This window comes from Corvus cornix, chromosome 24 (assembly GCF_000738735.6).
Source record: "Corvus cornix cornix isolate S_Up_H32 chromosome 24, ASM73873v5, whole genome shotgun sequence".
In the NCBI taxonomy this organism is placed as follows: Eukaryota; Metazoa; Chordata; class Aves; order Passeriformes; family Corvidae; genus Corvus; species Corvus cornix.
The window spans coordinates 680,489-708,134 of record NC_046353.1 but is presented as its reverse complement, the minus strand read 5'-3'; positions in this window follow the sequence as shown (position 1 = coordinate 708,134).

The following is a 27,646-nucleotide window of genomic DNA, read 5'->3' as shown; positions in this document are numbered from 1 at the left end:
TCTCCTCGTCTGCTGGGGCACTGCATCCACTGCCCCTGGCACCTCACAGCTGGCATTGGTTCTTCCTCTCCAGAACCCGAGCCCTCCTTCTGGGGCTTGGCCTGGTTTCCAGACGGGACCCAAAAGCCCAATTCAACAGGAAAAAGCTGTTCCAAATGAAGGAACATTCCAGTGCTGAAGGAAGGAGCCCTCCTGCCCCAGGGCTTTCCTGCCATCCCCAGCGAGGTCTGGCTTCATAAATCCAAGCCTGACTGATTTAGGAATGGCTTTGCCATCCCTGCAAACTCCCAGCCACTGGATCGCCTGCCTGAGGGGAACACTTCCAGCTGTGGCGGGGGGAAAGGGAGAAGGGGCTGATGCACATTTGCTGCTGTGTCCTCTGAAAAACACCCAGAACTTGCTGGAGAGCCCGTGGGCTCCCTCAGATGCACCCAGAAGGATTGCTCAGAGAAGAGCAGCAATAATCACCACAACCCAAAGACAAAAAAAAAAAAAAAAAAAAAAAAAAAAAAAAAAATCAAAGGCTAATCCTAAAAACTAATCTTTGTGCTTCCAGACGTCTTCTCCCTTTCATCTAGGACTTTGCTGTTCACTACAGTTACAGAAACCACAAGGCTGGAAGAGGGGAGGAAAAAAGAAGAGATTAAATTAATGAGCAGGTAAGCGGGTTTATCATTTTGTCTGATCCTTCCTTCCTTCCTGCTAATTTCTCTGAGCCAATTTGGGAGGCAGAGCCTGATGGCAACTCTGACACAGACTGTTGTATCCCTTTTCTTCCTTACATCATTTATCCCAACGATGATAATGTCAGATTTGTGGAGCTGCTTCAAGGACCAGTGCAGCGGGGGGGTGTTGGCAGAGAAAAACATTTGCCTGCATAAAGATAATGCAATGGGTGCTTTGGGCTTCTGGTAGTTCTGTCTGGGCTGTGCCCTTGTACTGAGCAAGGGCACAAAAACTGGAAGTGTGGAAAGGGGTGGGAGAGGAACACCAGAGTGTCCAGGTGCTGAGCTCATGCTGGATCTTCCTATCTTCTATATACTGGGCTTTGTGAAGGAGTCCTGAGTGGTGCCAGCCATTCACAGCTCCCCAGCACAGCACCCAGGGAGCAGGAGGGGCATTGACACTGCAGGCACAGGGGCTGGAGCATCCCCTCTGGGTCACCTGTGGGCAGAGATGCCGTTGGGAAGAGCACATTGCCACATCCTGGATCCCACGGCTCATTAATCCAGTGGGTGGGTAGCCAAATGTGAGGCGATCAATCAAGCCTCCGTGGAAGCATTTTCTGCCCAGGGCTGGGCTGCTGCCAGGCTGTGAACGCCGCAGGAGGAGCGGCCACCCCGCACGGGCATGAGCGCGGCAGGAAATGAGCCCTCGTAGCTTAGAGGTGATGTGTCCGTGGCCATTCCCCGTGACCCGTTGGGAAGGGGGCAGTGGATGCTCCAGCAGTGGGGCCTGTCTTGCCAGCTGATAAAGCTTTAGCTCATTAGTTCTGAGCTAGAAATGAAAACGAGCTGGTGCCAGGCGTGCGGATGGCTCGCGGCGTTCGGCCTTCCTGAGCAACGGCTTAAATTAATTGTCCTGGGGCCCCTTGTCAGCCTGTGGGTCAGTACCCAGGCCTGGAATGGAGAGTGGTCATCCAGCCAGGTTACTGTCCCTGCTGTCCCTCCCTCCCTGCTCCCTCTCCTGCTCTCACAGCCTGTCCTTGCACGGCTGCTGCCAGGGAGGAAGATGAACGCACGCTTAGCAAAGCATTTACCAGGAGGGCACTTCACCACCAGACAGGCGGGTTCATAAATCCTCCGGCCCCTTCCAGATGAGAGCAGATTACTCCCTGCCCTTGATGAGTTTTGCTCAGAATTGAATTACAGGCTCTGCATAAGACCCTGTGGGGACAGGTCGTGCTCAGGGAGCCACCTGCATCCTCCCACACCATGCATGGGCTTCTCCCCTGCTCTGGCATCATCCCCTGAGCCTCTGCAGCCCCTGCAGAGGCAGGAGGAGAGGCCCCAGCCCGCTGATCCTAGCTGTGGGCAGTGCTGGGGGATCTCCAAGAGGCACCCTCTGCTTGGATCCACCGGTCAGGACCAGCTCCTCTTCCTCGCCCGAACTTCTCTTCCTAATGATGTTTGCTCCAAGGCTGTTTTCCCCTTGGTTCTTGCCACCTGCCGCCTCCTTCCAATCCAATTAGTGCTTTGTTGGTCATTCCTTGAATGTCAGTGATGGTGTCTGTGTGCCCCTGGCTTTGAGGTCAGTCCCTTGGCCCCTGTCAGGCACTGTCTGACCCATCCCTCTGTTTCATCTTCTCTTGCTGGTGCTGCCTGGGCTGCTCTGAAGTGCTGGAGCTGACTCCAAGGTAGAAAGCTTTTCAATTAAGAAAGTTTTTTTTTCCAGGACTCATTAAAAGAGAGAGAGAAAGAGAGAGGGTTTTTTTTCTTCTTTGTGGTAATTATTATTAATGGCCTTTCTTTTTAGCAGAGGTTTGTTACCCTCACGCAGGAGGGGAATGCTGGCAGGCTCTGGCACGGGGGGTGTAACTGGAAGTGACGGGGAACGATGTCTCCTACATGATTTCATTAGCAGCAGAACACATCTGAGGGAATGCGCGATTCCCAGCTGCCGGCAGCTCCCGTGTCGTGCGCCTCTGCAGGGCTGGGGAGAGGAGGAAGCTGAGAGCCGGGCACGGAAAAGCCTGGTCGTGCCTCCATCTCCCACATCTCCTCCTTATCTCTGGAAACAGGCAATCCTCCACTTCCACAGAGAGCCTTCAGTCCCCGGGCAGCCCTGCCAGCACACCCAGCCAAGCTCCCGGGACCTGAAGCTGAACCTGCCCCACACAAGCCGTGCCCCAGCCCATCCCTCCATGCTCCGTCCCAGCCTGCCCCTTTCCCTGTGCATCAAAGCTCCTGCACAGGCACAGCACCGAACATGACCCACTTTTGTATCCAGAGCAGCCGCTGCTGTTCGGGAGCTCATAATGCTGCAGTAATCCCGGATGATCAAAGGCTCCACATCCACCCACAGGTACAGCAAAAACAAGCAGGAGCCCGGCGCGAGGCTGCCGGAGTGGAGCTCTGGGCAGGGAACACCCCAGCATGTCCTCTCTGCGGGCTCCTGGCTCTGCCAGAGCAGAAAGCAGAAAATGGGACATGTCTCTTGGAAGCCCAGGTCTCCGCCTCGGCACAAGGGAAATTCAGGCTGAGCAGGATGACAGCTTGTGCCAAATGCGGGCAACTCCTCTGCTCCTCGAAGGGAGGGACTGCGTGAGGTGGCGAAGGCCAGCGGTGGGTCTGTGGGGACAAGTGGCTCAAGGCTCCTGGGGAGGAAGGAGGTGCCCTGTGCTCTCACAGTTCTTCCTTGTGCTGACCCCGTGGTTTTGTTCTGCTTTGGACAAATACGTTTTCTGAGCCAAATCTGTAAAATGAGGTTGCACTTAAGGAAATTAAACCCCTCCTGTGCCCCTTGCTGCCAGAGCATTAGAAGCAGTGACAGTGTGATCGCTCTTTGGCGGCTACGACTGCAGAATCCAGTGATTGAACCCCCACCCACAAATGGGGCATCCCCTGCCCACCCCAGGCTCTGGCTCTCCTCATCTGGGGAATCCTGGCCCAAGCTCTCTGCAAACAAAGGTGGCATCAGCTGCCTCAGGATGGCTTTGCCACAAGTGACAGCAGAAAACTGCTTTATTATTCTACGTTTACGATCTTTTTAATGAAAGCTGAGGCTCTGGAGAAGAATGGCAAGGCCTTTCCCCGACCCTACCAAACTCCCTCATTGCCCTTCAGGGATGGGCAAACACCCAGCTGATAAACACTTGGCTAATGGGCACGGCTCCACATCATAAACATCACCTCCCGCTCGCACTAATTGTCCTCCTTGTCACTGCTCCTTGCACAGTGACAAACGATTTGGGTTTAATGGAGATCGGCTTCCCCTGTCACTCCTAAGTCATCCCTCAGCCAGGGATGAGTCATGGGGGGAGGCCCTGGCGTGCAGGGGAGCAGCCCTTGACAGAGACTTCCCCATTCCCTCTCCACCTGTGTCATCCATAACAGCCAGGCCAGACCAATTTTTCCCCAAGGCATATTTTCTCAGCCAAAGCCACTTTGTTTCCTGGAGTAGGAGCAATATTTATCCTTTCCTGTGCCGTGAGATCAAGCGAGCGCTTGATAGAATTAAAAGGCAACTCATTTAAAAGCAATGCAAGAGCAGCAGTTGGATTACCTGGGAAACTCATAGCTGCAGGGTCATTTTCCGGTAATAATTTGCTATGGACTTAAAATATGGCCTTGTGTTACTTCTGGTAGAGCAAACCCTGGCCAGACTCACAGGGTTCAGGAGATGGATGGGTGCCCAAACAGTCCCAGAGTCTGGAGTCTTGTTTGCAGGGCTCTTGAAAGGAAGTGTAAAGAAAAAAAAATCAAATCCCAAGTGCTCAGCTGAAGATAAGAAAAAAAACCCCAACCTGTTACAAACTTCAGAGCTCTGGAAGAGGAGAAGCAGAGCAGACGTGTGGCAGTGAGAGCAGCAGAAAGGAAAGTGTTGACCTCTGGCCCTGGCAATAGCGAGGATTTCTTTAGATATAAAGAAGAAAGAAAGACTGTGATTGCTGGTAATGTGCTGTGAAAGAAACATTTCTTCTCAGCCTCCAACCTGCCAATTGAAGCGTGAGCTGAGGAGCAGGACACGGCACTGGGAGGCTCCGAGCTGCTGCTGCTGCCCCAGCACTGGGGCCTTGGCTGGCACCGCATCCCGCCGGGACCACTCCAGCATTCCAGGAGAGCAGCAGAGCAGCCAGGATCCACCAGGCTGAGCCCTTGCTGCCCCAAAGGAGCCACAGAATTTGTCATCAGTGTTCCTCACCCTGGGACAAGTGTGCTGGTCTGGCAGGACACAGTGATTGTCACATCAGAGACTTTGTTCTCCCTTGGAAAACAAAAAAAGCACCGAGATTTACCTGGAAGGTTTGTCAGGAAGGAAATCAAACCAACTCCTAACAAACCCCTCTTCAGAAATTATCTCAGTGAGTTAATGATGTAAGAAGACTGCAAGATCCAGCTGGGTGAAAAAAATCCTCCAGCTGAGATTCTCTAACAGCCTCCTGTGGTGAGGAAGTTATTAAAAATCCTGCCCTGGAGAAGGGCCCCCTCTCCGTGTTACCAACTCCCATCACCCAGGTGATGATTCGGAGATTTTCTGAGGTGTTTTCAGTAAAGAAAACTGATTTATAAAATAATAGTAAAAAAAAACCCCTAACTTGGCTGCTCTGCATGATTTTCCTCGGTCTCCATTTTTCAGCTGAAGCTGCAGTAAAACAGAAGTCATTTCCCATGTTTAACCAGTGGGTTTCGTGTTGGGGTGCCTTTGAGATACCTGCCCTCCGAAACACACGGTATTACAGATGAAAAACCAGGAAAAAGATGGCATTTGGTCACTGCAAGGGCACCGGGGAGGACCAGAAGAAACCAGCTGACCTTGGTGGGGATAAGGTCTGCTGGTTCTACTGGGTGGCTGCAGGAGCAGTGCAGAACTGGCCACCAAGGGAGGGCAAAGAGCCTCCAAGGCTGAAGACCCTTTTCCCTCAGTGCTGGGACATGGGGTTATGCTCCCCAGGAGCCACTCCAGCCCTCCTTGTCCTGCAGGCAGGCACGGAGCCATCCTTTCCCACAACACACCCACCCCTGCTTTGGATCCATCCCCTTGTAAAAGCCACCACGTTATTGTATCATCCCATTATGCAAACCAGACATCACCCACAGGCAGGCCATCAACAGACTGGGACCTGAAGGGACACCCGGGCTGTGCACAGATGGTGGCAGAGCCCACAGACACAGTTTTTCCCTAAAAAGCCATATCTTTTCCCTAAAGCTTGCAGACGTGCGTCTGGCAAGGGTCCCTGTCTCCCTGGCTGGTGGCTGCAGCTAATCCCTGTTAGATCATCCCAGAGAACCTGTTGGGCTGTAAATCGCTGCCTGCTGAGCACCCAGGACACGCAGATCGGAGGTAACTTTACTCCAGAGAGCCAATTAGTGCAAATCTGGCCTGGTAATTACCGTGTGATCGGATGCTGATATCTCCGGGCAGATAAGGCTCCCGAAGCAATCTCTGAACGCAGTGGCAGTTGTTATTATGGCCTCACCTCCATCCCCAAGGCCTCTGGGAGGTTCAGCCTCAGGCAGGGAGCAGGGAAGAGCTGTGGCTGTCCCTGTGGAGTGTGGGTGCTGCCCACCAGCTTCCCTCTGCTCCAGCCGCCACCCGGAGCTGGACATCTCCTCCTTGGCTGACAGAGCCCAATCCTGGCTCTCCCAGCGCAGGCACATTCCAGCGGGCAGTATTTACCTGCTGGGGGGTTTGCACCGTGCCTGCTGGGAGCCAAAGGTGCTGGTGGAGCACGGGGGTGCTCAAGCCCAGGAGGAGGGAGGCGCCCCAATGCTGGGGCGGTTCTGAGCCCCTCGGCGCTGCCTTTGTCCTGCCCATGGGGACGGTGCAAGTGCTCCAGCCCTTGTCTGTGGTTTGTGCTTCCCTTGGTGAGGAGGGAAGGGACCCGAGCAGATTTGATTGTGGGGGAGAACAGAGGATTTTGGCACAGGACAGAAGGCTGGGTGGGACTGTCAGCAGCATCAAACTGGATCCAGTTCCCTGAATAGGAGTGAAAATGGGGTCAGGCACTCGCACACGTGTTAGAGCTGCTCATGTCTGTGGAGCTGATGCCCCGGAGAGCAGCAACACTTCACTCCTTTGGTGACCCTCAGAGGGATTTGCAAACTGTCCCAGACTGCTCCCCTTGTTCCAGCCCCCAGCAGTGGGATGAGATCGTCATTCCCACGTTATGAAACCTGAAGCTGAGGCTTGTTGGGGTAAATCTGGACTCATTCTGAAGAGGCTGGGGGATATTTGGGTATAACTGGCTGGAGTCATCGTTATGAAACCAGGAGCCATATAACACCGGGAACAGAGCAGTAAAGGATCCTAAACCTCCCTGACGGTTCTGGTGGTTAGTGACTGCCTGTAGCTTAATTACACCATCAATTCCATTAAATAGTGCAGTAACAACCTGGGATTTAATGAATACATAGAAAAGAATAAATTGGACTCCCAGTGTAACTGAGATTCCTTTATGGAATCAGTGGAAACTGAAACAGAGGTTCAGTTTCTTTTTAGGGAAAGTACAGAAAGAAATAAATTAAAATTAAAGGTTTGAACTGTAGCAGCAGTGGCTCTGAACCTGTGGTGCCTCGGGGTGGCCCTGCCCAGAGGCTGTGACACCCCATGCCAGGGCATGGAACCAAGCAGAGGTTCCCAAAAAGGGGCACGAGTGTGGCCAAGCCAGTCAGACCTGTGTGCTGCCCGTTGCCCCAGCTGCCCCAGCACGGAGCTGACTGTCCCAGCACTGCCAGGGAGGTCCTGATGCTCTGCATCCTCTCACAGGGTACAGGCAATTCCCTTTCTTCCCTTGTCTTTTTTAACTTCACGTTTCGGTGGAAGAAGTGTTTGCTTTTTTTGCTTAAATAACTACACACTGTTTGCTCTCGAGGTGTTGAAGCACCCGGACAAATCTCCCCTGTGTTGGAGAGGAGCAAACAGTCCAGCAGAACAAGCAATGTTTGCAGAGGAAATCCAGAGGTGCTTCGGTGTGTTCGGAGCTGCGGCTCACGGAGAGGGAACCGTGGCACTGCTGGCTCTGTTTCACGGTGAACCTGACTGGAACAAGCCCAGGACTGCCGTATCCTCCTCCTCTCGCCACGAGCACCCCGAGCCGGCGGGCAGGGATGCGCTGATGTCAGCGCTGGGCAGAGGCAGAGAGCAGCAGCCCCTGCGCAGGGCCGACGCTCCGGGGCTGCAGCTCAGCCTCCCTCAGCATTAGCCGTGCTCCAGATTACCCCAGCGCTCGGGGGCAGCTGGGCAGAGGCAGCCGGCGGTGCCCCGGGAGCAGCCCCGCTCCCCGCCCGGCTCCGCGGGTCCCCTGCGATCCCCCTTCCCCAGGGCCCGGGGGTCACAGCCACCCCCAGCCCCTGCCCTCGCCACAAACCGCTCCCGGGCTCCTCCTTGGCAGACGACAGTGAATTTTTTCCCTTTAAACGCAGCTGCACTCAGTGTTTGCTGACAGCTCGGCATGCGCACGGATGGATGTGCCGCTCCCCGGCCTCTCCCGGGGCGCGGGGCCGGGGGCACCCCCAGGGCTGCGGGCACCGGGCGGAGCCGCGGCTCGGCAGCTCCTGCCTTTGCTGCTGGCTTTTCCCTGCCCACCCTGGCATGAGCTGCAGGCAGGGGGGGGGGCGGCGTGGGCAGCAGCCTCCCCCATCCCTGCTCTGCGGGGATATAATGTCCCTCTTTCCGAGCGTGCCTGTGGCAAGGCGGGGATGCGGCGCGGCGGCGGTGACCGATGCGAGGGGCTGATTGCCTGTATGGCGATGCTGAAAGGGGTCGCGACTCCCTAAGTGCTCGTCAGGATGAAGGATGACAGCCCCAGACAGCGAGACACTTCCCTCCTTTCCCGCAGCTAATGAGTGCTCTGGCGGCCAGGGCTGCTGCTGCTGCTTTTAGTTTACTTTCCCTTTGTTATTTCTCTCCCTGTTTATTTGTTTAATTAATTTATTTGTTTTAGGTGTCTCCCTCCTTCCTCCCTCCGACCCCGCTCCATTCTTTCCCTGCTTTCCCTCTGGCTTCTGCAGCTATTTGTGTTGGATCCCGAGCAGTTAGCACTCTGAAAATTTAATTAGGCATTTGGATGGAACCTGAAAGCTGAGCCTGTGCTGGAATTGAGTCCCCCTGGCCCCCGCTGCTCTCTCCTAAGGCCACGTTGCAGTGGGCAGGGGGATGCAGGAGCCCCCGGGGGGATCCAGGAGCCCTCCCAGACCCCCAGCCTTCAGCAGTAAATATCCCTTGTTCCCAGTGGAGGAACCGAGATGGAGATGGAAGTGTGTTTGTCACACAGAGCCTCTCCCCAGCTGCTTTTGCCCAGAACCAGGGGCGGAATTAGCTGGAGGGAAGGGGATGCTGATTTCTCTGCTGACGGGCTGGCAGGCAGCTCACCAGCCAACAGCCATGGAGATGTCTTCCAGCTCCAGCCCCAGGATGGAGAGGGGGAAATGCCGGTGTCTGTCTCGGGTGGTGCAGAGGAGGGGGCTCGGGCGCTGGGGTGGTCAGAGAGCCTCTGAGTGAGGCTCGGGGGAGGAGGAGGAGATCTCTCCAAATCTGGCTTCTTGCTCTTCCCTGAAGTTTTGCCTCTCTCTCTTTTTCCAGGGCCTTTCAGAAATGAGCTTTAACCGGATTCCAAGGGCTTATTGTGGGGACAGAGCCTTGAAACAGAGTCCCCAACCTCGGCGTCCCTTCCCACAGGGGCCCAGAGGAGCGATTCCCGTGCGCGGCCAGCAGTGCTCCTGGGGACATGACACAGTGTCACCCGCGGTTCCAAACCCCCACCTGCGGGCCCAGGCACCTGCAGACACTGTTCAACACCACCTTAGGGCATGACAGGTTTTCCTTCCCTGCTCTGCTTTGGTCATTTATTTTCCTGCCTTTTTTGATTGTGTATTTTTCCTCCTCCTCATTACCGAAGCCCAGGGCTCATCCTGCCTACATCCAGGACACAATCCTGCATTCTAAGATGTCCACAGGGAACTGAAGGGAGGATGAGGGCGGTGGGAGAGATGCCACGGTACCTGGGCAGAGCCAGAACACCCCACGCACCCCCATCCATGCCCTGAGGAGAAGCTGTCCCAAAGCAGGGAGACCCCATCAGCCCCCTCTTCATCTCCTATTAAACAAGTTAATGCTTGAGGAAGTGCTGCCTTCCCTGGATTAGCACATAAAGGCTTGGAAGTGTGAGCAGGCACTAATAAATTACTCACTGGATTGACAGTTTGAGGCTTTTTTTTTCCTACTGTAAAACAAGTAAAAAATATGCCAGGCTCATTCTTTCCTCTTTTTATTTTTTTCAAAGGATCAGTTAGACACAGGGACTCCAGCGTGAATAAACTGGGATTTATGTCCCCGTCAGTCGGATCCTTAAACTTCCTAAGTGCTTAAAACATACACATTTTAACTTGAAAAATTACCAGGTTTGTCTAAAGGAAAATTTCAGCATAAAACAGGAAACTCATTTGAAGGGAGAAATTCTCCAATGAAGCGAACCCAGGCAGTCATAAAAAAGTTAAGCCAGGCATAAAGGGAAATGTCAGATGTGGGGGAGAGCCAGATGTCTCTCTATTTTTTCTCTTTTTTTTTTATATTTTTATAACCTAGATCAGATTATAGGAGAATATATGAATGTATCTCACGGGGAGGGGATGTGGCAAGAGGAGGAGGATTTCATTCTCAGTCTGTAACTTGCTGTAACGTGGAGCACTTTACAAAGAAAAACAGTTTTTTATTTCTAAATAAAGCACTTTAGAGTGACACATTTATTGCTGGCAAAGAATTACTCAAATAAGAGACATTGTCAGCTGTTTATTTTAAAAGCTTTTTTTTTTTTTTTTTTTTTTTTTAGTTTGGGGAAAAAAGAAAGATCAAAACCCCTTTCCATTCTTCACAATATTCCCTTAAAAGCTTTAAAATAAAGTGGGTTTTTTTGCTCCTGAGTTGCCTTTTTGGTGTCTCCAGGGCTCTGCAGCACGAGGGAGCCTGCAGGGAGCTGGAGCATGGCGTTCCCACTGGGAATGCCGGGATGCAGTCAGGGCTTTGCCAGGGGTTGCCCACATGGACTCTGCTCTTGCCCCAGTGGGCATCTTCCAGGGAGAGAGAGAAATGGGAATGGCGAGGCTTTCCCAGGTGGGAATGCAGGAATCTGTAGCTAATGCGAGAGCTGCCAGGACCCTGCCGTAGGAAAGGCACCGCTCCCGTAGGTCCATCTACCCAGAGCAGAGTGCCCAGAGGCTGTGCCCACGTGTCCCACCTTGGGAGGCCTGCGAGTGAAGAGCAAGGGGAGGAAGGGGAGATGCACCTTTCCTGGGATTGTGGGCAGGGATGCCATGGGGTGGGACGGTGCCCTTTGGGTCCGTGCAGGTGGTTTGGGGCTCAAGTGCGGGATGAGAGGTTTCGGGGTGTGGAGAGGCTTTGGGATCCCATCGTGTGGGCATGGCTGGGAAAGGGGCTCTGGGTGCCGGGGCTGCCAGCACGGCCAGAGCCCAGAGAAAACGCCCAGCCTGGAGCATTTGGGAAGCTGTGGTGGTGCCAGCAAGGCCGGGCAGTGTGAAACACCTCATTCCACGGCTCTGACACTGAGCCCTGTCTGGAACCGGGGCTTTTAGTGTCAGTCCCTGCCGTGGAACAGCACGGCGTTAACGCTCCCGTCAGGGCTCCCCACTTAACCTCTCCCCCGGCGCAGTCCCAGCGCCTTTCTCAGCCGGTGACACGTTTCTCCTCTCCCTCTTGGGGAAACAAAAGAGGAGGAAATTAGATCTTTCCATGCCAGGCTGCACAGGGCTGATGTGTCTGAGCCCGCGGAAGGGCATCCCTGATCACAGACCCGGCGTGGCCTGAGCTGTTCCGCAGGAGGGGCCAGGGCAGCGTCCTTTGTGTGATAGGACCCAGTGGGGGCTCAGGAGTCAGCCAGAGGGAGGGAGCCTGGACCAGGTGGAGATGCAGGAGGCCAAGGGACAGACCTGAATCCTTGCCTTGCCCTCCCCTCCCTGTCTGACTCCAAACCCCCATTAATTTGTCCACACTGCTTTGGATTTGTTGTTTCATTAGCTTTTCATCTCAGCTACTTTCTTTCCCCCATAGATTATTCTATTCCTCTTGCTTTCCCCCTTTTCTGCTCCTTTTACTCTATAATTGGATCATTTGCAGTTTATAGGAAGGATGAGAAACAAAAGGTATTGACAACGTGAGCATTCAAAATTATATGTCAAGCTCAAAAAAAAGGAGATGAAAAGAAAATCTGGATCCTCTTTCTTTGCAGTCTGATTTCTGAACCTGCAGAGCTCATTAGTTTCCCGTGATCGGGGCTTTGTCTGTGTCTGTGGAAACCAGAAACCTACTTTTAAGAAGAGCTGTAGTCAGTTGCCTCCAGCGATGAGAAACAGAGAGGTAAAAGCTCATGGTAAGTGCTCAGCATTAAACATCAATAGGAGAAGTTCCCTTGCCTTGCCTTGCCTTGCCTTGCCTTGCCTTGCCTTCCCTTCCCTTCCCTTCTCTTCCCTCATAATTGGGCACAGCTTTACATCCAGGCCCAATGCTTTTTGCACTGGCCCCTGAAAAACACAACCAGATATTCCCTGGAACAAAACAAATGAAATTTTTATTGTGGATCCCTTATACTCAACAGCAACTGTCCACCGGAGTGGCACAACACAAAACCCTTATTCCCAGAGAAATGGGAGCTCCCTGTAAACCCCCGGCTGCAATTCCCAACTTCCAGCCTCATTTCCTGCTGCCATTCCTGCCAGGCTCCATCTGCAGAGCTGCTGGGGCTCCGGGAGGCCGGGATGGAAGGCAGGGCCTGGAGCGCGGTGCCGGCTGCATTCGGGACACCCTGCCAGCGCCTGACCACGCTCAGACCAATTACTGCTGGCATGAGCCCAAGCCATCCATCTCAGCAAATTTCCCTCCAGGGGCCACCCCATTAGTAGCAAATAACTAATTATTGCTGTCAGCTTTAATAAAAAAACATTAGTTGAAAGATATTCCCCCCCTCCCCAACTTTCCATCGCTGTATAAATTACGGGAGACAAAACCAACTTCTAAACTGAGTAATTCCAGACATTTGTCAGACTCCAAGAAATGCTTTAATTAGCGTTGGTTAATAAAGTGTTTAGGTAATTAGGAGAACATTTGTCCTGCCTGTGCAAATTTTTTTCCTCTTGCTTACGACAACTCAAAAAAAATTAATTGGAGTCCAGGCTTCAGGAATTACAAGGCTTTTTTTGGTGCTTCTTGGTGAGACCATTAATGATGCTAGGGGGAGTCGCCTGTAGTGCTCGAGTACTGGAATTTTTCCTTCCTCTTTCTGGCTGTTTTGTCTGTCGTGGGGAGCAGGAGCTCTCAGGGGACGGATCAAACCCCGGCCCCAGCAGCTGATTCCCCGCGGGGCATCGGGTGGGACGCGCTCAGGGAGCTTCTCTGTCTGCAGCACACACGGCCGTGCCAGCGACAGCGTCGTGCTGGCTCTGCTCCTGGGCCGAGACGCAGGAGCTGAGCTGAGCTGCCAGCCCACAGAGCTGTCACCCTGCCAGAAACTGGCTTTGAAACCCCCGGCTCCCACCCTGGTGCTGCTGCTGACAGCTGCTGCCATGGCGGTGATCACACCCAGCATCCCATCCATGGCACACCCAGCATCCCTTCCATGGCACACCCTGCATCCCCTCCATGGCACACCCAGCATCCCATCCATGGCACACCCTGCATCCCTTCCATGGCACACCCAGCATCCCATCCATGGCATACCCTGCATCCCTTCCATGGCACACCCAGCATCCCATCCATGGCACACCCTGCATCCCCTCCATGGCACACCCAGCATCCCATCCATGGCATACCCTGCATCCCATCCATGGCACACCCTGCATCCCTTCCATGGCACACCCAGCATCCCTTCCATGGCACACCCAGCATCCCATCCATGGCATACCCTGCATCCCTTCCATGGCACACCCAGCATCCCTTCCATGGCACACCCAGCATCCCATCCATGGCATACCCTGCATCCCTTCCATGGCACACCCAGCATCCCATCCATGGCACACCCTGCATCCCTTCCATGGCACACCCTGCATCCCCTCCATGGCACACCCAGCATCCCATCCATGGCACGCCCAGCATCCCATCCATGGCACACCCTGCATCCCATCCATGGTGTTAATGGGCTGGGGCAGCCCAGGCTGCTGGAGGTGCCCAGCTGTTTGCCATGAGCAGGGTTTGCAGCAGGCTGGCAGGAATTAGGCCCTGCCATGGCTATAAAAGGGCTGGTGCTGGGCACCCCAGGGCCCTGAGTGCTGAGGGGAGGTCTGAGTGCTGCAGAGAGGGCAGGAGCAGCGAGGAAGGATTATTTTTAGCAGTGTTAGATAACAGGGCCGCAGAGAGGTGGCTGCTGGCAGACCTGCAGCAATTCCTCTGGATGAGACCACAGGGCAGCGAGGAAGCCCCGAGGTGAGCACAGTGCTGAGCATGGAGGTGAGGCTCTTTCCTGCTCACCGAGTCCAGACTCCTCTTGAGGTTTCCACCTCGCACTTGTGCTGCAGGAAGCTCTTCTCTGCTCTTGAAACAGCTTCTTCTGCCTCTCTGTGCTCAGCGGGCTCTGGCACAGCTGCTGGAGCAGCCAGCTGAAACCAGCTCTGCTCATCAGGCTGTGCTGGGTGCAGAGCAAAGGCACAGATGCTTGTGCTTCAGATGTTAAAAATTTAAGGACTAGTTAGTCTTGAAGATGTCCTCATGGAAAGGTCTTCGCTTTGTGAATCTAAAAAATCCCATGTAGGTGTAGCTCACATCCTGCCAACCACTTTTAGTGGGAGCTGCGTCCTGCTGTGGTCCCAGGGTCGTGTCCTCGCCAACTGCTTGGCATCAGTTCCTGCATCTCATCCAGTCAATGCATTAAGTGACTCTGCAATTAATTTGCTTGTCTGGATTACAGGAGTGTGGGAACAGTGAGAAACATGCAATTTTCTGGTTGGCTTTGGGCTCATCACCCAGGGGGGTCCCTTTGCACTATGTCCTGAATCCCTCAGGCTTTGCTGCCTCGCAGTCCTTAAGTTCCCTCTGCACCAAACCTGGGTTGTCGTGTCTGTGTCTTTCTCCATGGGAGGCTTCTTGGCTCTGGAAAGCCAGATGCGTGTCCCAGCTCCAAGCTTTGGGTTTACACACAACACAGAGAACACAAAACTGTGCAGAGTCCTGGCAGGGAAGGACAGGATTCAACTTCTGGCCCCTGAACCAGCTGGGCAACACAAAGGCTCCCTGGGAACCAAAGCCAGCACTTCGCCATCCTTTAACCCCTGGTGATGTGTCACTGATCAGCACATTGGTTCTAATAGCTCCCCAGGTAGCTTTGGGAGAGCAACGAGTTGAACATAAAAAATCCCTTTATTATTGCCATTTTGCTTTTATATACCCATCAAGCTTTCATATTTAATCTCCTACATCACAATAGCTGTTCATTTTTAACATTTGACATTGATAAAGTGCCCACTGCTATTATTCTGACATACTATAAAACATTACACCCATTTGTGATAGAAAAGGCAAAGAATCAATACTCAGCCCCATTTTCCAGTGCAGCAGTAAATCATGGGGAGCCTAACAAATTGTTTTAAATATAAGCACCTTCAGGACCAATAAAGAACCCAACTGATCCCTGTCCATTGTCACAGCTGTCAAACATCTTTACTGCTAAATGGACATTGGGGGGTGGCCCAAAAGAGCTCAGCCCAAGCCCAGATCCCCAGGGAATCGGACTTGGGGGGCTCTAGTTGTGGGAAGTGCTGTGAGTTCCTTTGGGCAGCTGCAGGGATATCAGGGCTGCCTCACAGCTCACCTCTGGCAAGGCTGCAGGGTACCAAGCCCAGGAGCTAAATGAGCTTCAGGAGGTGAAGCTCCTCACCCAGCGGTGCAAAGAAAATTGCAGCTCCCAGTTCTCCCCAGCCCGTGGCAGGGCTGCGAGGTCAATCCTTCCTGGAGGCGGCACAGAAAATGTTCCCAGATTGCTTTTTTTGGAGTTCTGCTCTTGCTGCAGAGCAGTGACCTTGCTGTGGGCGAGGGCAGCTGAGTTTTCCCCGGCTGCTGCTCCTGGGGGTGGTGGCACCACGGTGTGTCCGTGCGCTTGGCACCGCTGTGCCCTGGGGCACACCTGGGCACTGGCAGCACGAGCAGGTGAGGGCTGAGGAAGGCATCGCCTGACACGTCTCCCGTCCCTGCCAGCACATCTGTGAGGTTGTCAGTCCTGGGGTTCACCCTGCATTGCTTCCCTGGGAGCTGTGTGTCCCTGTGCGACCTCCGCGCATCCGTCCCCTCCCCGTGCTGGTGCTTAGTCATGGAAAGGTAAAACGAAAGGGAAAAGCGAATAATTCTACGTCTGAGGTGATGCAAACCTTGTGTGCATAGCTTAAAAATGTCTCTGACGTCTGCTATCAAAGAGCTCCTAAATAACACGGTTTACTTGGGTTGACTGATTTATAGGAACGGGGCTCCCAGACCCCAAGGATGACATTTTAAATGCATCTTCCTTTCATTTGTAAGGGATTAAATGAACATGTTTTGACAAGATTGATCAGATGAAGGTTCAGACGATTTCTCTTTGCGGCTTCAATCTATAGCTGGTAGAACTGAGAGAATATTCCTGTGTGTCTTTACAATAATGCACAGCTGGCACCTCTGGAAATAAATGTTTGGGGAGCTGCCTGTGCTGAGGCCGCCCTGGAGAGGCATTGGCAGCGTGGGCAATGCAGATCCTCCATTGCATCCTGTGGAGGGAGGCTCATCTGCTCCATCACTGCACATTTATTTCACACAAGCTCCTCGGTTCTGTGCTCTGGAAGTATTGCTGAGCCACACCGTGCCATTGACGGCAGCTGGGAGCAGAGGCAGCCCTGATTCCTGCTTCTCTTCTGGAAAGTGTTCCCTCCTTGGCTGGAATGCTCTTGTTGCTCTCACCAGGAGCTCCATCTCCAGGGGGCTGCGCCTGCTGCAGGTGGGGATGCCCAGGAACCTGGTTTTGTCTTTCAATCCCTCATTCTGCAAAATATTCTGAGGCTTTGGGCACTGAGGCTTGATGGCAGGGGTGGCTTTGCCCCTGCAGGATGAGGTTTTTGGAGTTTACGCTCTTTGTTTCAAATTCATTGACTTTGTGACTTCTGGCGTAGGCTGTCTGCCCTCCATAGCCTTAGGAAAAAATCAAGGAATAAAAAACATCTTTAAATTCAGGCCAGTGTCTCCAAGCCCTGAAGCCTTGGAAGACCCAAACTGGCTTGTTCTTGCCCTGGAAACACTGAAGCCTCGAGCAGAGGGAGTGGTAACTCATTAAGCTCTCCTTATGGAGATGGGGACTTGCTGATCTGGCAGAGGCAAAGGCTCAGTGAGGAATCTCCAGACCTTGGCAGGGCTGGGCTGCTCCTGGTTCTTCCCACACAAGTTGTGTTTTCCCCCCCATGCTAAGTCATGGCCAATTGTGATGCTGCCCTTAGGCCCTTGGCCAAATGGGAATGGGAGAGGACGTTCCCCTCACCCCGTTCTTGGCTTGTGGACATGATTTATGTCCTTCCTGCCTCCTTCCAGGCTTAGGAATCCTTTACCCTTGGATGGCAGGGGAAGGCAGCAGTTGTCTGGGCACCGGCTGGCAATTTGCATTGCTGCATTATGCATGGGCAGAAAACACAGGAATAAAGCACGAGGAACAGGAAATCACTGCGGTGTTTTTAATCTGAAAGGTGAGATCGAAGCGCTGTTTGTAGGCTGCCTTTAATGGCCCTCGATTGGCAATTAGTGTTATATTATCACATATCTTTAATAGAATATTGATGCTGTTGGCAGAGATATAATCCCAGTGTCAAGAGTAATTCCCCTCTTCCCAGAGGGTTGCACTTATTACGTGAGGGCCCAGCAGAGCCGGCGGAGCTCGGCCGAGGCGTCTCCGATCGATCAGGATCAGCACTTCCACCAGTGACTGAGGGCATGGCAGGGATGCATATTAATGATTATTAATGATCTGCCTGGGGAGGGAGGTGCTGGCCCGCTCTGACTCCTGCCGGCTGTGGGCTTGGGTTCAGGGAGAGCCTCAGGGATCCAAGGCGCATCCCAGATCCCAGGGATCCGAGGCACAGGGTAGGTGCCTTCCTTGCAGCCACAGCACAGCCAGGCAGAGCTCGTGGTTCATTACTCATTTACCTTGGGTTGCCATTGGAAAGCAGGTGAAACAATAATAAATACCAAACAACAGAAGTTAATCTCTATCCACAGCGCTGTAATAAATGGGAAGCTAAACAAAGAATCAATGCAGATCTGTTAATTCTGGGCACTCCTGGGTCTGCTCCAGAGCAGAGTCTGGCCCTGGTGGGATGCTGCAGCCAGATCTTCCCTTGGGCACAGGTATTCCTGTGGCACAGGGTGCTGTTCCCACAGAGCTGCGGAGCTGCACCCTCACAAGAAGCTTTTCCTCTGCTGGAGCCTTTTTTCCTCTGCTGGAAACCTTTAACTCCCCCTTCTGCCCAGACCCACAGACACAGCAGGATCCCTGGTGGGATCCCAGCCTTCCCTTCCCCCCTTGCCGGGTTGGCTCTTGCAGTTCTGATGGATGTGTCTCATCCCAGCGGAGCGATGGGCGCCTGTTCCCGGTACATCCTAATGCCAAGTATCAATCATGTGCAGTAACGGGGGCTGATGGCAAAGGACACTTCAGAAGAAGGGGGGAGAGAGGAATTTCAGCACTAATCCAGACCCCAGGAGAAAGCTGGTGCCCCCTGAACAGGACCCTGCTGTGGAGCTGAGCCCAGCAGCGGTTCCTGGGGGAACTGGGATTCCGTGCAACCTCCGCACTTCTGTTTCTCACCAGGATGGAAGAATTGGATCACTGCAGAAACCACAGTACCGAGACAGCCCTACACAGCGTCCCACACAGAGACTGATGGACGGATCCCCAAACCCTCTGAACTTCTGGACTGGTAAAATGGCTTCTGGGGAGGACTGTGCGGACTTCTCTGCCCATGGAGCCCAGAAGTCCTTTTCCCAGTTTTGGGCAGGCTGTCCCTTGTCCCCCCACTTCCCTCCACCAAGGGGAGCTGCAAACCCATCTCAGAAGGGATGATGGTTCCAGCTTTGGGCTCAGGCTTGGGCTCCTGGTGTGGTGACAGCACCACTCCTCCGAGGCCATCCCCACAGCCATGGCTGCGCTGCCTCTGGAGCGGGCTGGCCCTGCCTTCGGACCCAGCTCTGCTCACTCCCTTACCCCGAGCTCTGCTGTGAAGAGAAGCCGTGGATGCTCCTCCATCAGCCACGTGGGGCCACCTCCAGGAGCCCCAAATCCACCGGGGCTTTGCCACTTCCATGTGTGTTCTCCCTGATTTTTTCTTTTCCCTTTCAGTGCCTGCAGCCTCAGTTAAGGCAAAGAGCTGAGGGTGTGCTGTGCTCCAGCCGTGGTGCCATGGCATTTACACCCTCCTGCTCCTCTTCCTGCAGAAACCCACTCCCAGAACTGCCTTGTCTCTGTTGCTTTCTGCAAGACTTGGAGGTGTATGGCCTCAGCTCCATGGATATGAAAGGGAAAGCTGGTGCAAACAGATCCTAACTGGAATTCAGCAGGCTGGAGGGGCTTGTGCTGCTGCCCAGCGCAGCATCCCATTCCCATCCACCCCCAGCAGGACTTCGAGCTCCTGGAAAAGTGGGTTTGTAGTCTTTAAACAAATCCAGGAGATGGGATATGGTGGAAGGGAGCCACTACCAGGCGATTTCAGCTTCAAAGCCTGGATGTATTTAACTTTCAGCAAAACACCACGATCTGAAATCTTTCCTTGGAAGGCACAAACGCATCTGCAGCCAGGGCTCCCGGATGGTGACAGAGCAGCACATTAGCATAAATTTTCTCGGGAACTGAACTGTCACAAGGCCAACCTTGAGAGCTATTTGGAGTATTTACGGCTTTTATGAAGCCCCCCGGGAGAGAATAATCTCAAAGTACTGCAGACACTGCTTGCAAGAACCGTGAAAAACATTCAATTTAGGAACAGTTTTGCCTGCATCTCTCTGGTTTTTGTAAGCCCTCACTCCCACCACCAGTTCTGTCCCCACCTGGGTCTCCTCTGCCAGAGTAGTGAGTCACAGCAAGGTGATGATGATGGCACAAGCGGAGAATTAAGAGATTGGGCAGGGAAAAGGCAGCAGTGGGTGGAAGGCTTCGGGAAAGAAAGTGATGTCTTCATGTGAATCTCTATTCGGAAATAAGAAACAGAGGGAGAGACATGGAAGAAGACGAAGCACCTGAATTGTCTCAAAGCAACCTGCTTTTCCTGCTTTTCCAGGAGGCATCAGTGGGTTTCTGAGTCTACCCAAACCCATGTATCTCCTGTTACCCCATCCTCAGGATCCTGTAACCATGTCAACCAGAAGAGAAGACATGGAAAGCCAGCAAAAAAAAAAAAAAAAAAAAAAGGAAAAAGGAAAAGGAAAAGGAAAAGGAAAAGAAAAAGGAAAAGGAAAACTCAGCTTGAAAGCCACTATGTTTTGGATTATGCAAAGCACACGAGTACCTGATCTAGCTCCCGAAATTACAGGGTTGCACAGTGTTCTGTTTACAGTGGGATGTCACAGGCTGTAATGAGCTGCTGTGTCATTACGGCAGCAGATGCCAAACAGATCTCGGCGTGTTTATGGAAAGGCTCTCTCTTGCTGCAGAGCTGCACAGGGGTTTCAGGCTCCTTGGCAAGTTCAGAGGACAGGGATAATGTTTGTCCTGGGGGTGTGGTTGTGCAAACACTGCCCAGAACACCGAGCTGCTCCCCCAGCACACGGAGACAGGCAAGGGCTGGAATATCCATCCCATCCCGGAGCTGCCTGCTCTGGCCATTGCATTACAGCTGCACTGCCACCATCACTGTCATTCCCCTGATACTTAGGACCACCTGGGAACAGCAGCAATCCCAGCCCCGTGTGGCTCCACGCTGGGAGTGCATCCCTTGGGAAGGCAGCACGGAGCCGGACCCACTGGTGGCTCAGCACTCCCGAGCGATAGGAAGCTTAGGAAAACAGCAACGTCGTTCCCTGCATGGAATAACCTGAGAGGAACAACAAGTGGGGCCCCTCTTTGCAGGCGTTTGCCAAAAAAATCAGCGTGTGCATGAATAGAGAGAGAAATAAAAGGTTTCTCAGAGCTCGTCTTCGGGGCGCAGCAGCGTGAGCGCATGTTTTATTCAGCGAGGAGCAGCTGCACTACCTGGAGCAGAAATTCAGCTTGTTGAGGCCAGTCTAGGTAGATCACTGAAGCTTTGGAGAGTCTAAACAGCCAGAGAGCAGCAGATCTTGTCTTTATTGCAAACAAGGTGCTTCTGCAGAGGGGTTGGCCTTGGTCTCACCCAGTGTGACCCGGTGCCTCAGCAGCGCCTGATCTCCATGGGAATCCTACAATGCTGGGGCTCCTGTGGGGCAGCTCGTGGCTGTGCCCTCCAGCCTGGCACCCTGAATCCCTCAGTGGCACAGAGCTGCTTGTGCCATCCCCCTTTTCATCTGTTATCTCCCTCTGTCACCCTGACCTGTGGGATCAGGGTGGGACCCCCAGGACGTGCTGCTGCTTCCAGCCTCCAGCCCAGCTGGGAACCCCAGTGCAGGACTCTGGCAGCTCTGTGGCTGCCACTCCACACATCCTGGGCAAAAATGGGAGCATTCCAGCATGCAGCCTCTGCCTCTGCTGCTCGGGTCAGATGGAGGAGGTCATGACATTCTTTTATTCTCCTCTCCTCTGTGTGCTGGGGTTCGAAAGATAAAGTTAGTAAAATTCCTCCTGTTCAGGGCAAAGGGCAAAACTTGCAAAGGGAAAAGCCTGGGAAATAAAATCCCTCACGTACCAGGAACATGAGACACCGGGAGATATTCCAGGCCTTGAGCTGCAGGGAGCAAGCAAGATCCCCTCTGCTGAGGCTGCCCATGTGCTGTGCTTACCCCAACAGTAACTCAGGGGCCAGGGTGCCTTTTCCTTGCCTGAGCCAAAGGGTTCTCCCTCCAGCCCTTGGGATCATGCTGACAGAGGGATTCCCCTTCTTCCCCAGCCAGCTGTGACCTCACAAGCCTCTCCCTGTGTCACCTCCCTCCACAGGGTGTCAGAGCTGTGGTTGTGCTGGTGAGGATGGGGCACGGAGTCCACCCATCCCAGCTTGGAAGTTGCATCCAAGGGCTGCCCAGTGCTGGGGGCAAATGGCTCCCAGTGTGAGAAATGATTTAGGGGGATGGTTTAAAAGCTGGAATGATTAATGTGTGTGACTTCTCCCGAGTGCTGGAAATGATAAATCAGGATGGAATGGGGAAGCAGGGTGTAAATTCGGAGGTGTCTGTGTGGGGATGGTGTGGAGGAAGGTCGGGCTCAGGCAGGGTGGCCCCTGACGGCCTCACACCAGCTGGCTGATGGTCCTGGTGAGGGTGAGGAGGGTACCTGGATACTTGGGAATGTCACCGAGGGCACATGGCACAGCACAGCCAGGTCCTACCCCTTGGCATGGGCACATGAGGTTAAATAATCCACACGGGAAGGATTCAGGAGATGTTCTGGAGTCCCTTTCAGTAACCAGGAATGATCTGTGAGGATGAGGGAAGCAGAGGTCTGCGTGTGTGCAAAGGAGAGAGGCGGGGGGGGAAGGGGAGATTTTATTACTGAAATTTGCCAGAGAGGCTCTTTAATAACGTCATTCATCTTTCTGTCAAATACATCACATTAGTGGAGGGAAAAGGGACTTTGAGAAGATGAATTAAGACTTAAATACATTAAAATGACTTAAGGAATATTTAAATACAATACAATTTATTTTTGTGTAGGCTTGTTTCATGTCAAGCCGTGCCGTCTGAGGCTGGTACAAAGCGTGTGCACGGCTGTGCATCAGCAATGCCACTTCCCATAGAAACGGGGCTCAAATCAGGCTTTTCTTTGGACCAGAGATAATGTGGATGCAATTAGCTGGCACGGAAATGCTGCTGGCACTGCACAGAGCAGCCAAATTCCCTGCAAATCCCCCATGGCCCCTCAGCATCATGGGGATGCTCCAGGCGGGAAGTGCCGGCCCCGGCCCCGGCTGCTCTCACATTCCAGCCCACAGGTGACCTTCACCTGGGCGCTTCCACCTGCGGCTGCATCCGAAGGCAGAGCAGGAGCAGGGGTGGGTTTTCCTCTCGGTGTGAGACACCACCCTCCAATGCTGTGCTCTGGAAAGAGAAACAGCTCAATTTGGCTGCTCTGTGGCCGTGATCCCGCAGGGCACCAGGTACAGCCCCAGGGTGGTGGCTGGAATGTCCCCAACCAGTGCTCAGGAAATGGAGCCCCTCCTCCTGAAACAGCCCTTCTGCCCTGGCTCCCGGGGGATAAATCTGAGAAAAGAGACAAGGAGTGGAAAAAATAGAAAGAAAACAGACAATTGCCTGGAGCTGCTTCTTGTTCTGCAATGTTGGGGCTAAAAATAGCTCAGCAGAGCCTTTCTGCCCGTGGGCACTGTGCGGGAGCAGCCGCCTGCTCCCTGTCTTGCAGGAGTCAGAGCAGGCCCTTCTTCCAGATATTTGTGTCTGTCTTGTGGCAAGGGCTTTGGTTGACTTTTGGTCTGGTTTTGCTTCTCAGCCCCGAGTGCTTCATCAGAGAGAAGGCACAGGAAAGCAGCGAGAGTAATCAAGCTCCTCAGCAATGAGGAGTGGGTGGGATGCTGAGGCGCAGACCCCGGTGAGTGCAGGATGCACCACAAAGATTGAACTTCCCCTGCCACAGAGGGTTCCTTGAGAGCTCTCTGTTATCTCCCTGTGCCCATAGAACACGTCGGAATTGCTTCCCAAAGTGTGTAAAGGCTCTCGGTATCAAAGGCACATGGCTGCTCTGTGATGGAGGAAATAAAAAACCCTCAAAGCAACCTGTTTGTCTGCCTGGGGAGAGATGGATTCAGCCGGAAAGCTCCGTGCCTGCGTCTTCATCCCGCTGTCCCCACAGCTGGAGCATGGGACTGCCCCAGGATGGAGAGCACAGGAGGTACATGTGTCCTGTCTTAGTGTGTTCAGTTCCTTCATCTCTTCCCATAAGTCAGACCTGCCAAACCCTCTTGGATTTGTTTCCACAAGACTTTACTGCTCTTCTTTCCGCTTTTATTGAGACACTTCGAAGGGTAGTGGTGCCAGAGGAGTGATAACAAGGTGTAGCCCTGCAGCGACAAAATGACCAGCCTGAGGCAGCACCTTGGACTGAGCTCGTGCTGCGTTTGGGAAGCCGGGGGAGGACAACGTTCATGGCTCTGCCGCGAGCGGGGGGGATGATGCTCATCGCTCTGCCACAGCCGCAGGCACCGGTGAGAGCTGGGGGCTCTCCATGGGTACCGCCCATCCCCGGGGCAGTGTCGGAGGGCGATTACCGAGGGTCGAGTAGAGGTGTGGGATGGGTGAGGAGGAAATGCTCCCCGCCCCACGGCTGGAGCTCTCCAGGCGGCTGCAGGGACGGGCGAGGCGCGGGACTCTCTCGGGTGTTCATGCAGGGATAACGCTGCAGGTCCTCGAAGGGATGCAGGGCCGGGGAAGCGAGAGGGGGGCGATGCTCCTCCTGGCAGTGGGACAGCTCTGGTTCCTTCCAACAGGTCACAGCTTTGCTGCTGCACAAACACCCCCTGCATTTTGCTGCACTTCTCTGCCCTTCTACCCCTCCCGAGCCCGGGTACCGCCCTGCAGAGCCCGCCGGCTCCTCGGCTCTGCCTTGTGTTGGTGTCCCGGCCTCGGAAGGTGGCTGTTGTCCCGTGGCCGGGCGGGTGGGAGCCGTTCGTGTCCCCTCAGCAGCCGCCACGCTGGCTCCGGGCGAGTCGCGGTGCTAATGAGCTCGCCGGCAGCAACAACTGCGTGCGCAGCACTTTCGGAGGCAGCGCCTGCTAGAAATGAATTTTTAGTTCATCCAGAGCACGGCTGTTGGGCCCAGCCCAGAGCTGAATGGGGCAGCTGCAGGAGGTGCGGCCGGGACCGGAATCCCCGCACGGGGTCAGATATGCAAGGACTGGGATATGGGAGAAAATGACCGTTTTGTTCCCCGGTGTTTCCCAGCAGAGGGAAAATGCACATTTTGGGTTCCTGGATGCTGTTTTCCAGGCTCTGCTTTCCCCCCCCCCCCCATCAGGGGAATCACCTGCGACCAGCACAGGAGGTCTCCATCCCCCCAAAACCCAGGTCTCACTTCTGGCAGCTCTAATGAGGGGAAGTGAATCCAGGCTGGCAAACAAGCCTACGTCACACCTCTGTCTGCAAAGAGGCTTTTAGAGCCGGCTTAAATGGATTTTGGGAAAACGTCTTCGAGATTGGAGCTACAAATGGCTTTTTGATCAAAACAAAATCGTTCATTTTGAAAACTGAAACTGTTTCATTAAACATGTTTGGGCTTTGTTTGTTTATGTCAGAAGCGATGGGTTTGCCAGGGTCTGAAAATTGGAAAGTTTAAAGTATTCTTCTGTCCTGGACTTTGAATGTAAAAGCACTTCAAAGGTGTTATGGAAGAATAAGAACAATTAAAAATTTATTTCCCGGGGGAAAAGGAATGATTAGAACGATCGGAATAAAGATCACATCTCTATTTTCAGGCAAACTTCTCTCAGCTTTAAAGGCTGGCGATGGTATCTGGGCTGAATAGAATCGTGCAGGGGCCTTTGTGTCACTCGAAGCGGGAGAGGGGAGCGCGCCCGAGGCTGCAGAAAGGCTTTGCTGACACCTGACATTTGAGGCACTCTGACTTTTTTTGAAAGCAAACGCCTTAGAAGTGTTCTCATGAGCGGTGGTGATAATCAGGCTGCAATCACAGCTGCCCCAGAATCCATGGGCTCTCCTGCAGCTGCTGGATGGGGCCGATGTCTCCGTGCTCCTCCAGGGCTGGGTGGGCACTGGGGAAGAAGGGAGGGCTCTGCCAGGGCCGGGTGGGGAGGGCTGGCTCGGGAAGGGAGTGTGGCAATGCCCAGAGATGCTCATCCTCAGCCCTTCGGCACGGAGCCTCTGCGCCCCTTTCTCCTCCTCAGTGAGCCCTCTGGTTTTCATCCCGTTTCCAAGGGACAATAAAGTGTGGAGCAGAACGTTGCTCTCAGCTCCAATTCAGTGGAGAGGGATGGAGAGAGAGGTGACGTATGGCTTTGCTGTTGTCCCAGCCAGGCTGGAGCCCGGGCTGGCAGCACCATGCAGCTCCCAGCATGTCCCTGGATCCAGCGTTGGGAGCGCGGTGCTCAGAGGAACAGCAGTGGGATCAGGGGACTGGGCTCCGTGCCTCCGCCGAAGCCTGGATGGATCCTGGGAACAAAGAAACCTGCCTTTGAAACCAGGCAGAACTGCCCAACCCTTTGCAAAGCAGAAGCAGCTGGCTCGACTAATTAAATGTTAAAAATTCCAGCAAGACGAGTGTACCAGAAAACAAACAGGCACGGGAGCCAGGATGGAGCGAGTTGGAAAGGATCCGTGCGGTTCCCTGTCTCTCCCATATGTGTCTGCATAGACGCTGGCACCTGTGCAGCCATGTGTTCGCCCGGGCCCGCTCCCACGCTGCAGTCAGTGCGCTCCCACATCGACCCGTGGGGAGCAGGAGCCGCAGGCTGTGGGATCCCACATCCCCCAGTGCTCCCACGTCCCCATCCATGGACGTATGTGGCTTCAGAGACCCGGGGGGCAGGAGGTGCCTGTCCCTGTGCCAGGGTCTGCCCGACCCACTGGGGCAGGAGGCGGCTCCATCGGTCTTTTTTGATGGTTTGGGGAGGAGGGTAACTATTTGTCAGCAGTGGTTTTGCAAATCGCCACTTTGCAGAGAGGAAATAAGAGCCATCCATTTGTGCTGGTGCTATTAAAGATTTTCTATAAAGTGCCTACATTTCCAGTGCAGCTGAATGGATTTCTCTGCAGAAAACTGCCAGGACAGAGAGGCACAGTGGAGGAAAATATCATATACAATGATTCACAAACACATAAAAATACCCTTCCCAGCTTGGCTATTCTTCCACTGCACAACAAACACCTTGTGAGTCATTCTTGAATGTATGGACGCATTGGAAAATGAAAGTTGGATTTGAACATTATTCATTAAGACCTGGGATTAGTTCACTTCTCCATTTAGCTCCTCAAAGCCAGCATGCCAAGTCAAGCTAAATGCATTCTAAGGCTGTCTCAGTCACCAGGCAGCTCTAAGAGCCACAGTGGTTTTCTACATCAATGTTTCTGTATTCAGCTTAAAAAACCCCCAACTTAATTCCTTGCTCCTTGCATTGAATTAATCAGATATCTGAAGGTAGGTGGAGGCAAAAAATCAACATTTTTCTTGGCAGGCACATTTAAGTTGAAGGGCTGTAGCTCTTGCTGCAGACGACAAGATTGCAATGTTTAGGAGATAAAGAAAGGGGATGGAGGGCATCCACGGAGTGACAGCCGCGTGCACGCCCTGCTGCCGGCGGTGGCAAACAGCCAGGGATGGGGACGGGCCCCCGGATGATTTACAGCCGCGCATTCTCTCTACAAACACGTTAACTCCCACCTCGGAGGAACTGTTAATGAAAACTTGCTTCAGCTCTTCCAGCACCTGTCAGACACAAAGACACGGCTGGATGTGCGGCCGGAGCGGAGCAGAGGTTGGGGACAGCATCAGGGCCACGTGCTGCCTGTGTGTGGCCACAGCCGTGTCCCCGTGGCTGCCCCGTGTCTGACCACCAGCACAGGAGCACAAGCCCAGCGGAGGAACCGGCCCAACAGACACGAGGCACGCTGCAAACACGGCCCAAAGCAGCTGCAAAACACTTTTCAGCTCCCACATCGGAATCTCGGGCCAGCTCATAACTGGCACGGTGGCCACGCATGAGGCGGCAGCGGCAGCAGCATCTTCTTCCACTGCCAATGGGGAAAAACAGCACAGCTGTGCTTACTGCTGCTCCTAGGGATATTTAGCCTCATTTAATGACAGTATGGGGCAGTTTGGTACAAACATATGGATGATGCGGCCACGTTTTGACAATTACTCAGCTGCTGGGTCGTTGTACCTCCCCTTCGGATGCCT